The sequence below is a fragment of the Neofelis nebulosa genome, chromosome 12, assembly GCF_028018385.1.
Source record: "Neofelis nebulosa isolate mNeoNeb1 chromosome 12, mNeoNeb1.pri, whole genome shotgun sequence".
NCBI lineage: Eukaryota > Metazoa > Chordata > Mammalia > Carnivora > Felidae > Neofelis > Neofelis nebulosa.
In genome coordinates, this window is record NC_080793.1 from 65528221 (window position 1) to 65540218 (window position 11998).

An 11998-nucleotide genomic window follows, 5' to 3' on the forward strand; every position below is an offset into this window, starting at 1 on the left:
AGAGAGCAGGAGAGAGTAGAGAGAGAGAGGTAGAGAGAGAATTCCAAGCAGGCTCCGCACTATCAGCACAAAGTGTGACATGGGGCTGCAACTCATGAACCACATCATGACCTGAGCTGAAATCAAGAGTTGAATGCTTTACCAACTGAGCCACCCAAGTGCCCCATGGTATGGGAGTTTTTGTTAGTTTTTGTGTGTTTGTTTGCTTTGGCATTTATCCTACTTGGTGTTCTCTGAACTCCCTGATTCTGTATCTGTGGTTTGGTGTCTGACTAATCTGGGGAAATTCTCAGTCATTATTGCTTCCAATATTGTTTCTGTTCCTTTCACTCTTTCTTCTTCTTGTACTCCCATTGTGTGTATCTTTTTTTTAGTTGTCCCACAGTTCTTGGGACACAGAATAAAATTCTATATATTTTTTCAGTCTCTCTTCTCTTTGCTTTTTTAAGCAAAAAGCAGTTTTAAACAAAAATTTTTTTAATGTTTATTTATTTTTGAGACAGAGCGCAAGTGGGGGAGGGGCAGAGAGAGAGGGAGACACAGAATCTGAAACAAGCTCCAGGCTCTGAGCTGTCAGCACAGAGCCCGATGCAGGGCTTGAACCCACAAACCATGAGATCATGACCTGAGCCGAAGTCAGACGCTTAACCGACTGAGCCACCCAGGTGCCCCTCTTTGCTTCTCAGTTTTGAAAGTTCCTATCAACATATCCTCAAGCTCAGAGATGCTTTCCTCAGTCACGTCCAGTTTACTGAGTCCATCAAAGGCACTCTACAGTTCTGTTACAGTGTTTTGTTTTATCTTTAGCATTGCTTTTTGGTTTTTAGAATTTTCATCTGTCTGTTTACATTACCCATCTGTTCTTCTATGTTGTCTCCTTTTTCTATCAGAACCCTGTAATACTGTGATAGACTAAGAAGTATGTATTTCATCTTCATCTCTTCCTGGTAGACCTTCTAAAACTTGTAAATTCTAGAGTGATAGGGATAATAGCAGTGTCTTTTGTTATTCATAATAAGCCCCTTTCAACCGTACAGGAATTTATGCAAATAAGTTGATACTTGGAGCACTGGAACTTTCAGCTCCACCCCCTGAACACCAGGGATGGGAGGCAGGAAGGAAACTGAGTTAATCACCAATGGCCAATGACTTTGTCAGTCATGCCTACCTAATGGAAACTCCATAAAACCCTAAATGATGGGATTTGAAGAGCTTCCAGATCAGTAAATGCATCCACATGCTGGAAGTGTGGCACACGCCAAACTGTATGGTGACAGAAGCTCCTGTGCTTGGAACCCTTCTGGACCTCACCCTATGTATTGCTTCATTTGGCTATTAATTTGTATCCTTTAAAATAAACCGGTAAATGTATGTAAAGTGTTTCCCTGAGTTCTGTGAGCTGTTATAGCAAATTATCAAACTCAAGGAGACGTTGTGGGAACTCCTGATTTGTATCCAAGTCAGACAACCTGGGAGCCACTACTTCCAATTAGCATCTGAGATGGAGAAGAGTCTTGTGGGACTGGGCCCTTAACCTATGAGGTCTGTGCTAACTCTGGGTAGTTAGTGTCAGGCTCGAATTAAATTGCAGGGCACCCAGTTGGTGTCCACAGAGAATTGGAGAATTGCTCAGTGTGGAAAAACCACACATTTGGTGTCAGAAGTATTGTGAGTAGAGACATAATCTTCCTTTCATCCTTTAGCATATTAATCACAATTGTTTTAAATTCGTAGTCTGATGTGTCCAACGTCCCTGCCATAGCTGATTGTGATTTCAGACACTTGCCGTATTTCTTCAAAGTGTGTTTCTTTTTCCTTTTGGTATGCCTTGTAACTTTGTCTTGATAGCTGGGCATGATGTACTAGGTAAAAGGAACCTCAGCATATAGGGCATTAGTGGTGTGGTGCTAGAGGAAGGGAAACATTCTACCTACCATCTTGTGATTAGCTCTCAGTGTCTTTTTGTGAGCAGTGTCCCTGGGCTGTGAACTTCACGAGTGCTTCTCAGTTCTCCCCCGACCCAAGGCTAGAGTGAGCTGGGGTTGCATGTTTCTTTTCTCCCAAGTCAGGCTCTGACAAAACTCAACAGGCTAGGCTCTGGTAAGTTTCTCTTGAGGTCAGTCCTTGCTAAGAAGAATGGAATGCTCTGGTTTATTTCAAAATGGTTTCTTTTCCCCTCTCCTTTGCTGAAAGCACGAGGGGATTTTTCTCTGACATTCACTATGAGAATCTGTTAATGCTCCTAGAGCCCAAACTCACAACAGCATGCCTCCTTCCAGGGGTGCCTGGGTGGCTCAGTAGGTTGGGCGTCTGACTTGGGCTCATGTCAGGATCTCACGAGCCCCGTATCAGGCTCTGTGCTGACAGCTCGGAAGCTGAAGCCTGCTTCAGATTTTGTGTCTCCCTCTCTCTCTGTCCCTCCCATGCTCACTCTTTCTCTCTCAAAAATAGATGAAAACATTAAAAAAATTTTTTAAAGTATGCCTCCTTCCAGACTAGACCCCTTCCCCTGAGGTTTTAAGCCTCAGAGATGTCCACACCAAGCTTCCAGCTATTTGTGGGTTACAGTTCAGGCTTTCCTACCTCATTACTGGTTCCCGTGGAAGTTTTTGCTCATGGGTTTCAGCTCCAGTAAAAACTGTGATTCTCTGTATTTGCCCCCTCCAATATGGGGGGCAGCTCTTTGCCCTATGACTTCACTTCTCTGACAGATCAAAGAAGAAGAGTTGTTGATTATTCTCTTTGTTTACCTTGTTAGGATGGAGTGGTGACTTTCAATCTCTTTATATTCCAGACTGGAAACTGGGCTATGCACTTATTTTTGTCACCTAAGAATGGAATTTCTGGGTCATGAAACATTTGCACTTATGTTTATATTGATGGGGAGTTTTCCAAAGTGGTCATACCAGTATACCCTATCTTGAGCAGTGTGTAAGACTTCTAGTTGATCCACAATGTCACCAGCTCTTGGAATTGGTCATGTTTTTATTTTAACCATTCCGCTGTGTGTGTAGTGGTATTGTATTGTGAGAGATGATGATCGCGATGCTGAGCACGTTTTTATTCCATGCTGTGTTTAACTTCTGTTTAAGTCCCTTCCCTTTGGATTTATTTACCTAAACTTCTTCTTGCTTTCTGAAGGTATTTGACTTATATATCCCCTTCACTTCATGCTTACTGCTATGTGCTGGCTCTGCACAGTAAATTCTCCTTCAGCTTCCAGGGTATTTCAGCCTGCCTTCTGCTCCATCTACCTGGAAGGGTAGTTAAGAAAGAACTAAATGCCAACACTCTCTTCCTCCAATAACCTTCACCCTACAACTTCCCACCAAAGTTCCCTGGATTCTTCTGTGAACAGACCCCTGGGAGACCAGCAAGTTTCTTTGACATATTTAATTATGCCCAAGTTGCACAGTGAGTATGGTCCCATCTCAAGCTGGGGTTCTGCTACCCTTAAGTAAGTCAGAGGCATAATTAAAGAGTTTTGAAATTTGATTCTGTGGATTTTTATTGAACAGAAAGTACCTGAGATAGAATTAAGTCCTCTTGGACATGGCTAAGTGTTTCCCCAAAAAGCCAGTTGGATTTTGCAGTTCACAAAGACCCTCAAACCCAAAATTTAACTATTGAAGTGACTGTCATCAACTTCTGCTATTGTAACTGGTTATTGTGATGCCACAGGCTTGATGAAGTCCTTTTGCTAATAGAGATTGTCTTGTACCTTTGTACTAATAAAAATATATTTTTGCCTGGGGATGATTTTAGTTTGGAGAAGGTAGTAAAAGTCAATTATAGAGAGAATTGGCTTAATTTGGAATGAAGTTGTTTCCTGTTGCAGTACTCATGCATACTACTGGTCACTATATTGAACTGAGATCCCCATTCTTTGGGCAAACTAAAAGTGATACATTTTCCACAGTGAATTATGAAAAACTATAAACCTTACCAAGAATACACAGAGTATATAAAAATAGCTGAAGGGAACAGAGAATATCATGAGTTTTAAAGTTAAGTAAGTAAAATCTTTTTTTTAAGCTTTATTTATGATTTGAAAATTGTTTTCACTAGTTAATTGCTCAATTTTTCTCTGTGTAGCATTGAACTAGCTCCAAAATAAAAATTGAAGACTTGGTCTCAAACTCATAATAGTGAATCTTCTGTATTTTAATAGCCTAGAACAAACTCTACAACATCAATCATTATGCATCTTTGAAATATAGAAAATTATTGTTATGAAAGTTGAAATGAAATTTTAAGGGTTTCAGTGGGTCTATTTTAACATGTGAATTGTAGCATTCATTCCCCAAAGTGAATTCTAAAATAATAAAATGCACCCGGGGATATTGTAAAAATGTAGATTCTGATTCATTAGAACCTGGGAGGGGCCTCAGATTCCATATGTCCACAAACTCTCAAGAAATGCCATATTGCTGGTCCACAGATCACACTTAGAGTAGAAAGGGTAGGTGACCCCTAATGAGCCCTCATTATTTATGAAAGCACAGTGGGGAAGGTAATGTGTTGCAACAGGAAGAGCAATGCCCCAGTATCAAATGACATTAGTTCAAGTTTAAGTTCTGCTACTTGCTTGCTGTGCATCCTGGAATAAAATCATGCACTGATAGTGAACTTCTGTTTTCTCATCTACTATGTGTGTGCAATTTCTGCCCCTACCCAGCTCAAAATAGGGAGGGGTTCTTCCAACTTGAAGTTTACATTCTAAGTAAATGTGTAAGGCAGAAATGTATATATGCATATACTCTGTGTGTGTGTGTGTGTGTGTGTGTGTGTGTGTGTGTGTGTGTATGATCTGTATGTATATATGTGGAAGGACATTTAAATCTCTCATTGTGTATATTATTTCAATAAATCCAACACAAGTACATAGAGGCTTTGTGTACTCACCTAGACGATCATCTCTTCCTGGACAATTGGCATCATGGTTTGTTGTGACATCTTTTAGTTCCAGTGAGGTTCACATTACCTTCTATCACCAGGAAAGGGTGGAGAATACAGTAATAGTACAAATCCCCTAGGGATTGCCCTCTGATCCCCAAAGACACAAAAGTAATTTCAAATTAACTTTCAAATACATTTGTATAAACGGTTGTTTCCTTTTTCAGAAAGAATAATCCACAACATTCACTTATAAACAGAAACTTAAATTGCAACAGATGTTTCCCTTTTTGAAAAGGTTCTTGAATTCATTGACAGACCTTTGGCTAAACTGATGAATTAATTTGTCCAGGCCAGAATTCATAAATCCTCTAATAATTCTTCCCTTTACACATGTTGACTTGATTTTTGAGAACTACAGCATGTGGTTTCAAAGTTTGAACCTTTACTACTTTAATCAACTAACATTTATTGTGGGGCTGAATGATGACCGATCACCAAAAGATAGTTAACTCAGACATAAAGTCCAATTTGTCAATTAAACAAGCCTGGATATCTAAATAATAAGCGGAAATCAATCGGTGTCACTGAATTTTGAAATGTTTGGCCATTTTGATATAACTGTTTTTCTTCCAACTATATTGAAGATAAATTTCTAGGTATTACTACAAAGCTTGGAAACGTGTATCATTGCTACATTTAGATGTGGCTGGTTTAGCCTAGCTGTATACAAGCCAGCTATTAACTATACAAAAAATTTTTAAACTGTAAATAGATTTATTTATAATTCGTCAGTTTCTTTTTTTTCCATTAATACATGAAAGCTAAGTAGCAATTTAGCAGGGTTCAAGCCAGGCTTCAATAGAACATTTAGCAAAGTTTTAAAAATTTTAGTCTTGTTAACTCCCTACACTAAAACCAGAGGTAAATGTTGTTTACCATAAACAAGTTTAAGATCATGTTGCGTAAAAATCTTTTTAAGATTATCCGTTAGAAAACTTCATTTCTACAACCAAGTTAACCAGTTATCATGGGTCTTTCCTTGTGGTTAATTCTAACAGGTCAATGGGGAAAATGCACTGGATCACTTACTAGTTATAACAAATATGGATTTAAATTGGTAACACTTTCCTTTTTGATATGAATCAAATGTCTTGGAATCCCGTTAGATAATTGTAGTGAGACTAGCCATAATTTCAAGATTAAATGTGTTCTATGCATTGGGAAGTCCAGATTATGACTGTCCCATTCTTATGTTGGTTAAGTATAAGATAAAGGATAAAACCCACTTAGAATAGTGGTTCTTAAATTTGGGTATACATTAGAGCCACCTGGAGGTCTAGTTAAAACACAGATTGTTACCAGCGTGCCAAGATCATTCAATGGGAAAAGGACAATCTTTTCAATAAATGATACTGGCAAAATAGAACATCCACATACAAAAGAATGAAGCTGAATCCTTGTACCACCTACAAAATTTAACTCAAAATGGATCAAGGACCTAAGAGCTAAAACTAAAACAAATTCAGCCTATACATAAAATGGAACATTATTCTGCTGTAAAAAACAAACAATGAAACTCAGATAGATGCTACAACATATATGAGCCTTGGAAACATTATGCTAAGTGAAATGATCCAGATACAGAAAGAAAAGTGTTGTATGATTGCATTTATATGAGGTATATAGAAAAGGCAAATTTATAGAGATAGAAAAGTAGAAGTGAACAGAGAGACTCAGGAGTGGGGTGGGAGGAATGCGGAGTTATTATGTTTAGGATGATGTTATGTTTAGAGCTTATGTTTAGGATGATGAAAAAGTTCTGGAAATGGATAGTGATGATGGCTGTACTACAATAGCTGTGCATTTAATGCTACTGAACTGTATACTATACAAATGGTTAAAGGGTATATTTATATTACGTTTATTTTGTAACAATAAAAAAGATAAAACTCATGGACTCCTAGGCTCTGTCCCCAGAGTATGTAACTAGGTCTGGGTTAGAGCCGGAGAACTTACATATCCTTTTTTTTCTTTTCTTTTTTAATGCTCTATTTATTTTAGAGAGAGAGAGAAACAGAGTATGAGCAGGGGAGGGGCAGAAGGAGAGCGAGACACAGAATCTAATGCAGGCTCCAGGCTCTGAGTTGTCAGCATAGAGCCTGACACGGGGCTCAAACTCACAAACCACAAGATCACGACCTGAGCCAAAGTCAGACGCTTAACTGACTGAGCCACCCAGGCGCCCCATGAGAACTTAACATTTCTAACAAATTCCCTGGTGATGCTTATGCTACTGGCTTAGAAACCACACTTGAAGAAACCTTTCCTTTAAAGACTAGTTCTTCCCACCCAATAAGAGAAGGCATTCGAAAAAGGATTTAAAAATATATGTACTCCAAATTGTGGACCAATTCTGGTTGAAAGTGGTAGATACGGTGTTCAGAAGGATTTTTTTTTTAATGTTTATTTATTTTTGAGAGAGACAGAGACAGAATGTGAGTGAGTTAGGGGCAGAGAGAGAGGGAGACACAGAATCCAAAGCAGGCTCCAGGATCTAAGCTGTCAGCACAGAGCCCGATGTGGGGCTCTAACTCACGAGCTGTGAGATCATGACCTGAACCGAAGTCGGTCACTCAACCCACTGAGCCATCCAGGTGCCCCCAGACGGATTCTTGAACTATGTCCAGGCTCAGTGGGAAAGAGCTTTAGGACAGAGTAGCAGTGCACATGATATACAGGAGGAGCGGTGGACAGAACAAATGCCACATATTTATTATCCACAAGGTTGGTTGGTTTTGATCTTCTTCTTATTGTATCCATTTTATAATACAGAGTCATTCTTGCACTTGAATTTAATTCATATCACAGAACTATAGCTCTTTGGTGCTGGCTTCAGCCAAAGTTAAGTCGATGCTGCCCAGCCAGGTCAGGGTGTAGGTTTGTCTTGTGTAGGGGTTGGGGAAGATGGTGAGGTGGGGGAATGGAGGAGGAGAGAAGAGAATCGGACTAAAGACAGTGAAAGCTGATAGGATCAAGTTGGAGAAAAGAGTAGCAACTAGAAAAGCATGTGCGAAGATTTCTTGTGAATTCTCAAGCACTCAATTAAAAGCAGGCCAAAGCTTGAGGACTGGGTTGAAGGCTAAAGACTGTGTGTGGGAGGCAGAGGTGGGTTAAGGGTATGCAATACATTTTTCAGGGACAGGCCCCAATACTGGCTCAGAATCTCTTAGGCATGGCTTTTTTAAGGCAAGTTGTACCCAAAGCCTGGTTTACATCTGGAATTCAAGAACTCTCCGTGTTTTGAAAATGGCCTAGAGAACACATGTGGTCCACAGGCTGCATTTTTGCCACCCACAACTTTGGGCCACATTTGTAGGAGCCAGCAAAAGAATCAATCTGCTGAGTCAGGATAAAATCTCACACTTTAGAAAATATTATCCAAATAGGCATTCATACATGTTGCCATATTAAGCACTCAAGTGGCCCCGTTAATAATAAACTCTTTAGACACAGAAGCACTTACATCACAAATTATGTTATGAATTATAAATAGAGGATAAAACAGCTGAGAATGTGAAGCCAGGAGTTCTAAGTTCTGTTGCTAGCTCAAGCATAGGCCTAAAAAAAAGGCACGCACCTCTCAGTTCAGTTTAAGAATTTTCCTTGAGTATTTTTTTACAAGGCACTTAGGCAAATGGTATATAAATGAGACCAAGTGTCTGTCTTGAAAGTGCTTAAAATCTAGGAAGGAGGTAAAATAAATACACAAATTAATACGTGCAAGACATGGAAATAAAATGTTATGAGAGAGACACAAGCAAAACACTGACTAAGGTTCAACAAAGGAACAAACAAAAACAGTACATTATTAACTTCTTTGCATCCATTAGATTCTCTTAGCATGTCTGGTTCCCAGGACAGAGTAAGCATTTGATAAATGGTTTTTTGAATGACCTAAATGATCATGTCTCTTCCAGTCCTAAACAGTCTGCTAGTGGCCCGGTCGGCAATTTATTTACTCTTAATTTGCATTATTAGACCCAGTATCTATTTCTGTGCCACAAAGTCACACATAGGTCAGTGCATTAATAATCGTGAACTGGTTTATAGTCCTGTGCTCCTCAGGTGGAAGATAAGCAACTTTGGTACAATCTATTAAATAGAATATAATTCAAAGAGGGATTTAAATAAAAGAAGATATTGATAGACCCATAAATATAAATACAGGAAAGAGAAGTTAAGAATTGCATGTAGGGTCAGTAGAGTTGGAGGAAATGATTATGTACCGTTTTTCCTCCAAAACTCACGTCTATTTCTACCAGAGGAGCTTGGAACAATTCTTACAACTGTGAAATACTAAGAACCATGTATGAATCAGTCATGCAAGTTCCTCTTAGCATCCGATTCATATCACATATCATATTTGGCACACTGACCCATTTTTGCAGGAGGCCAAGCTGGAATGTGCCTGATACTTGAAATCCTTTCATTTTGCAGACTGGAGATTCCTGCAGATGAGGTTTCATGCGCTTGGCAATATGGAGACCATGTTGCAAAGGAAAAGCAAAAGGAGTTCGGTTGCTTGGAATTTCTTGGCTGTGGAAAACATCTTTTAAAGAGAAGTGACTTCAAGGCAGTGTTCTCAAAAGTTACGAAGTTCTAAATGTGTTTTAGCAACTTTTTTTTTCAACGTTTTTTTTTTTTATTTTTTATTTTTTTTATTTTTGGGACAGAGAGAGACAGAGCATGAACGGGGGAGGGGCAGAGAGAGAGGGAGACACAGAATCGGAAACAGGCTCCAGGCTCCGAGCCATCAGCCCAGAGCCCGACGCGGGGCTCGAACTCACGGACCGCGAGATCGTGACCTGGCTGAAGTCGGACGCTTAACCGACTGCGCCACCCAGGCGCCCCTAGCAACTTTTTTTTTAAAGGCAAAGCTCAAAACTGATTAATTTATTTCTGTTCCACTGAAGAGTACAATAAATATGTTATGGTTCTTAATCTTACTTGGCAAAATTAATCTTTCTAATTACATAAGCAAACATGAATCCAGAGCTAGTAAAACTGCAACCACAAAGGATAACAAATGGACAGAATCAAGCCTTTTGGCAGAATATTATGATACAGTGTTGCAATACAAGAATTTTATTATCTGCTCCACAGTTTTTATGATAACAAAATTACAATTCCTTTCACTTTTTTTGTCTATTTAATGCATTACTATTTGACAAATAATTCGAAGTCTAAGTCACTAACATAACAATATCACATCTTACCAAATAAATTTTTAGGTAAATAAGGCATCCCTTCGGCCACTGGCCAAGCATCTACACCTAAGGAAATTACCTGGCTTCTCCAAACTTTATTTTCTGTTTTTCTGTTCCCCAAGAAGCAGACCCTGAAACAAAGATCTGAGTGCAAGCAGTTCTTTAGGAGGGGGGAAAGAAGGGGTGGGTGTGGAATGCTGGAGGCAGCTCCTACTGGCTGGTGAGAGCTGACTGTACACATTTCTTCTCAGGTCCCTGTTCAGTGATGTCACATTGAGAGCTTGAAATAGGCCACGGCGGGGGCGGGAGCGTTTACACCATGGAAAGCAGCAAGTGCTAAACATCAAGGCTGTTTTTGTTTTTGTTTTTTGTTTCCTTTATGCTTTGAGCACCATTAGTACAGGATACACAGTAACAGAGTGGAGCCGTGAGTAAGACAGGAAAGAGACACATTATTAAGGACACGCTAATAAGCCTGTTGTCCGTGGATTTAAGCTGCAGTTTAATTCTGGGGAGAAACTGTGGGCAGTGATAGAGGACACACTGCAAAATTGTAGCACTGCTGAAGGTAGAATGAGCTGGGGCATTTATATACCCACTCAGTCATTGGAAAGGTGTCTGGGCATGGGTGGTCGATTCCCCCTGACATATCTGCCTCTAGTGAGTGGGGAAAAGAGGCCTTGCCTATCCTCACCCAAGAGACACAGGTCCCAGCAGCTGGAAAGTGGCCCAGCAGCCACTGAAACAATAGGACCCAGGAATATGGGTGGGGCCCCAACAGCATCTGCTATAGTTTCTTTATAAAATAAAAATAAAAGCATCTACCATCTCATTTCACTTTTTTAAAAACATTTTTAAGCGTTTATTTATTCTTGAGAAAGATAGAGACAGAGTACAAGCAGGGGAGGGGCAGAGAGAGAGGGAGACACAGAATCTGAAGGAGTTCCAGGCTCTGAGCTGTCAGCACAGAGCCCGACGTGGGGCTTGAACCCACAAACCATGAGATCATGAAAGTAGAATGTCATCACTGGAGACCAACAGTTTGTGAAGGTGACATTGACAGGTAGGCACGTTAGGGGCACAGACAAGACCTCTACTTAAAATTACCTCCTCTGGACTATTTTGACCCCCCAAATCTCCCCCATTGGTTCTCTGTCTGGGTTTGGAGCCTGACAGGCCCTGATAATGATTAAGTAGGATATTTAAAAATAATACATGAACCCACAAACTTCACTGATATTGGTGCCCTGATGATTTGTCAGGATACGGGATGCTAAGGAATCACACTGTAAAAGGAAGTTTTATAGGAGAAGAAGGTTGGGAAAGTTCAGAGCCTGGAATTCTGGGTGAGGACAAGGCAAGTGCAGAATGCAGAGGTCAGAAGAATGCCACTCTGGCCCCAGCGTTTTCCAGAGCTGTCCCTGCGTCCCCTTGGCCCTCCCAATAATTGCCTACCACTGTCGCGGGCTGGTCTTAACATATTGGATGAAAGTAGTTGGGTGACAACAGACCCTAAATTACCTCCCTTACTCTTTTTCTGATGCCTGAAGTTCTATTGTCAAAATTTCTTTCTTGGACTTAAAAGAGAATTCTCTGAAACTGTAAGCAACTAAGCCTTAACAATACGTTAATAGTTTGCTCCCAGGTGTGTGGGTGAGGGGAGAAGGCAGAGAGGAGAGGAGAGGACCAAGAGGTAGGAGAGCACAAGAGTGCAGGATCCCTGCAAAGTCTGTAGGGTTTGAAGAAGATACTCAGAGAGGATAGAAGGAAGGACACTAGGAAGAGAAGAAACAGACATGTTCCAAAATGACTCAAGCCAATCTGGCCATGTA

At 40.2% G+C, this 11998-nt stretch overlaps 1 long non-coding RNA gene across 1 annotated transcript in view; it reads left to right on the forward strand.

Moving 5' to 3' along the window:
* The window catches only part of LOC131491947 (uncharacterized), a 127279-nt gene extending 117379 nt beyond the window's left edge, over positions 1-9900 (forward strand). The window contains exons 2-3 of the long non-coding RNA XR_009251733.1: positions 9397-9590; positions 9831-9900. This is a non-coding gene — a long non-coding RNA (uncharacterized LOC131491947). The remainder of the gene's footprint in view (positions 1-9396; positions 9591-9830) is intronic.
* Positions 9901-11998: the final 2098 nt, after the last annotated feature.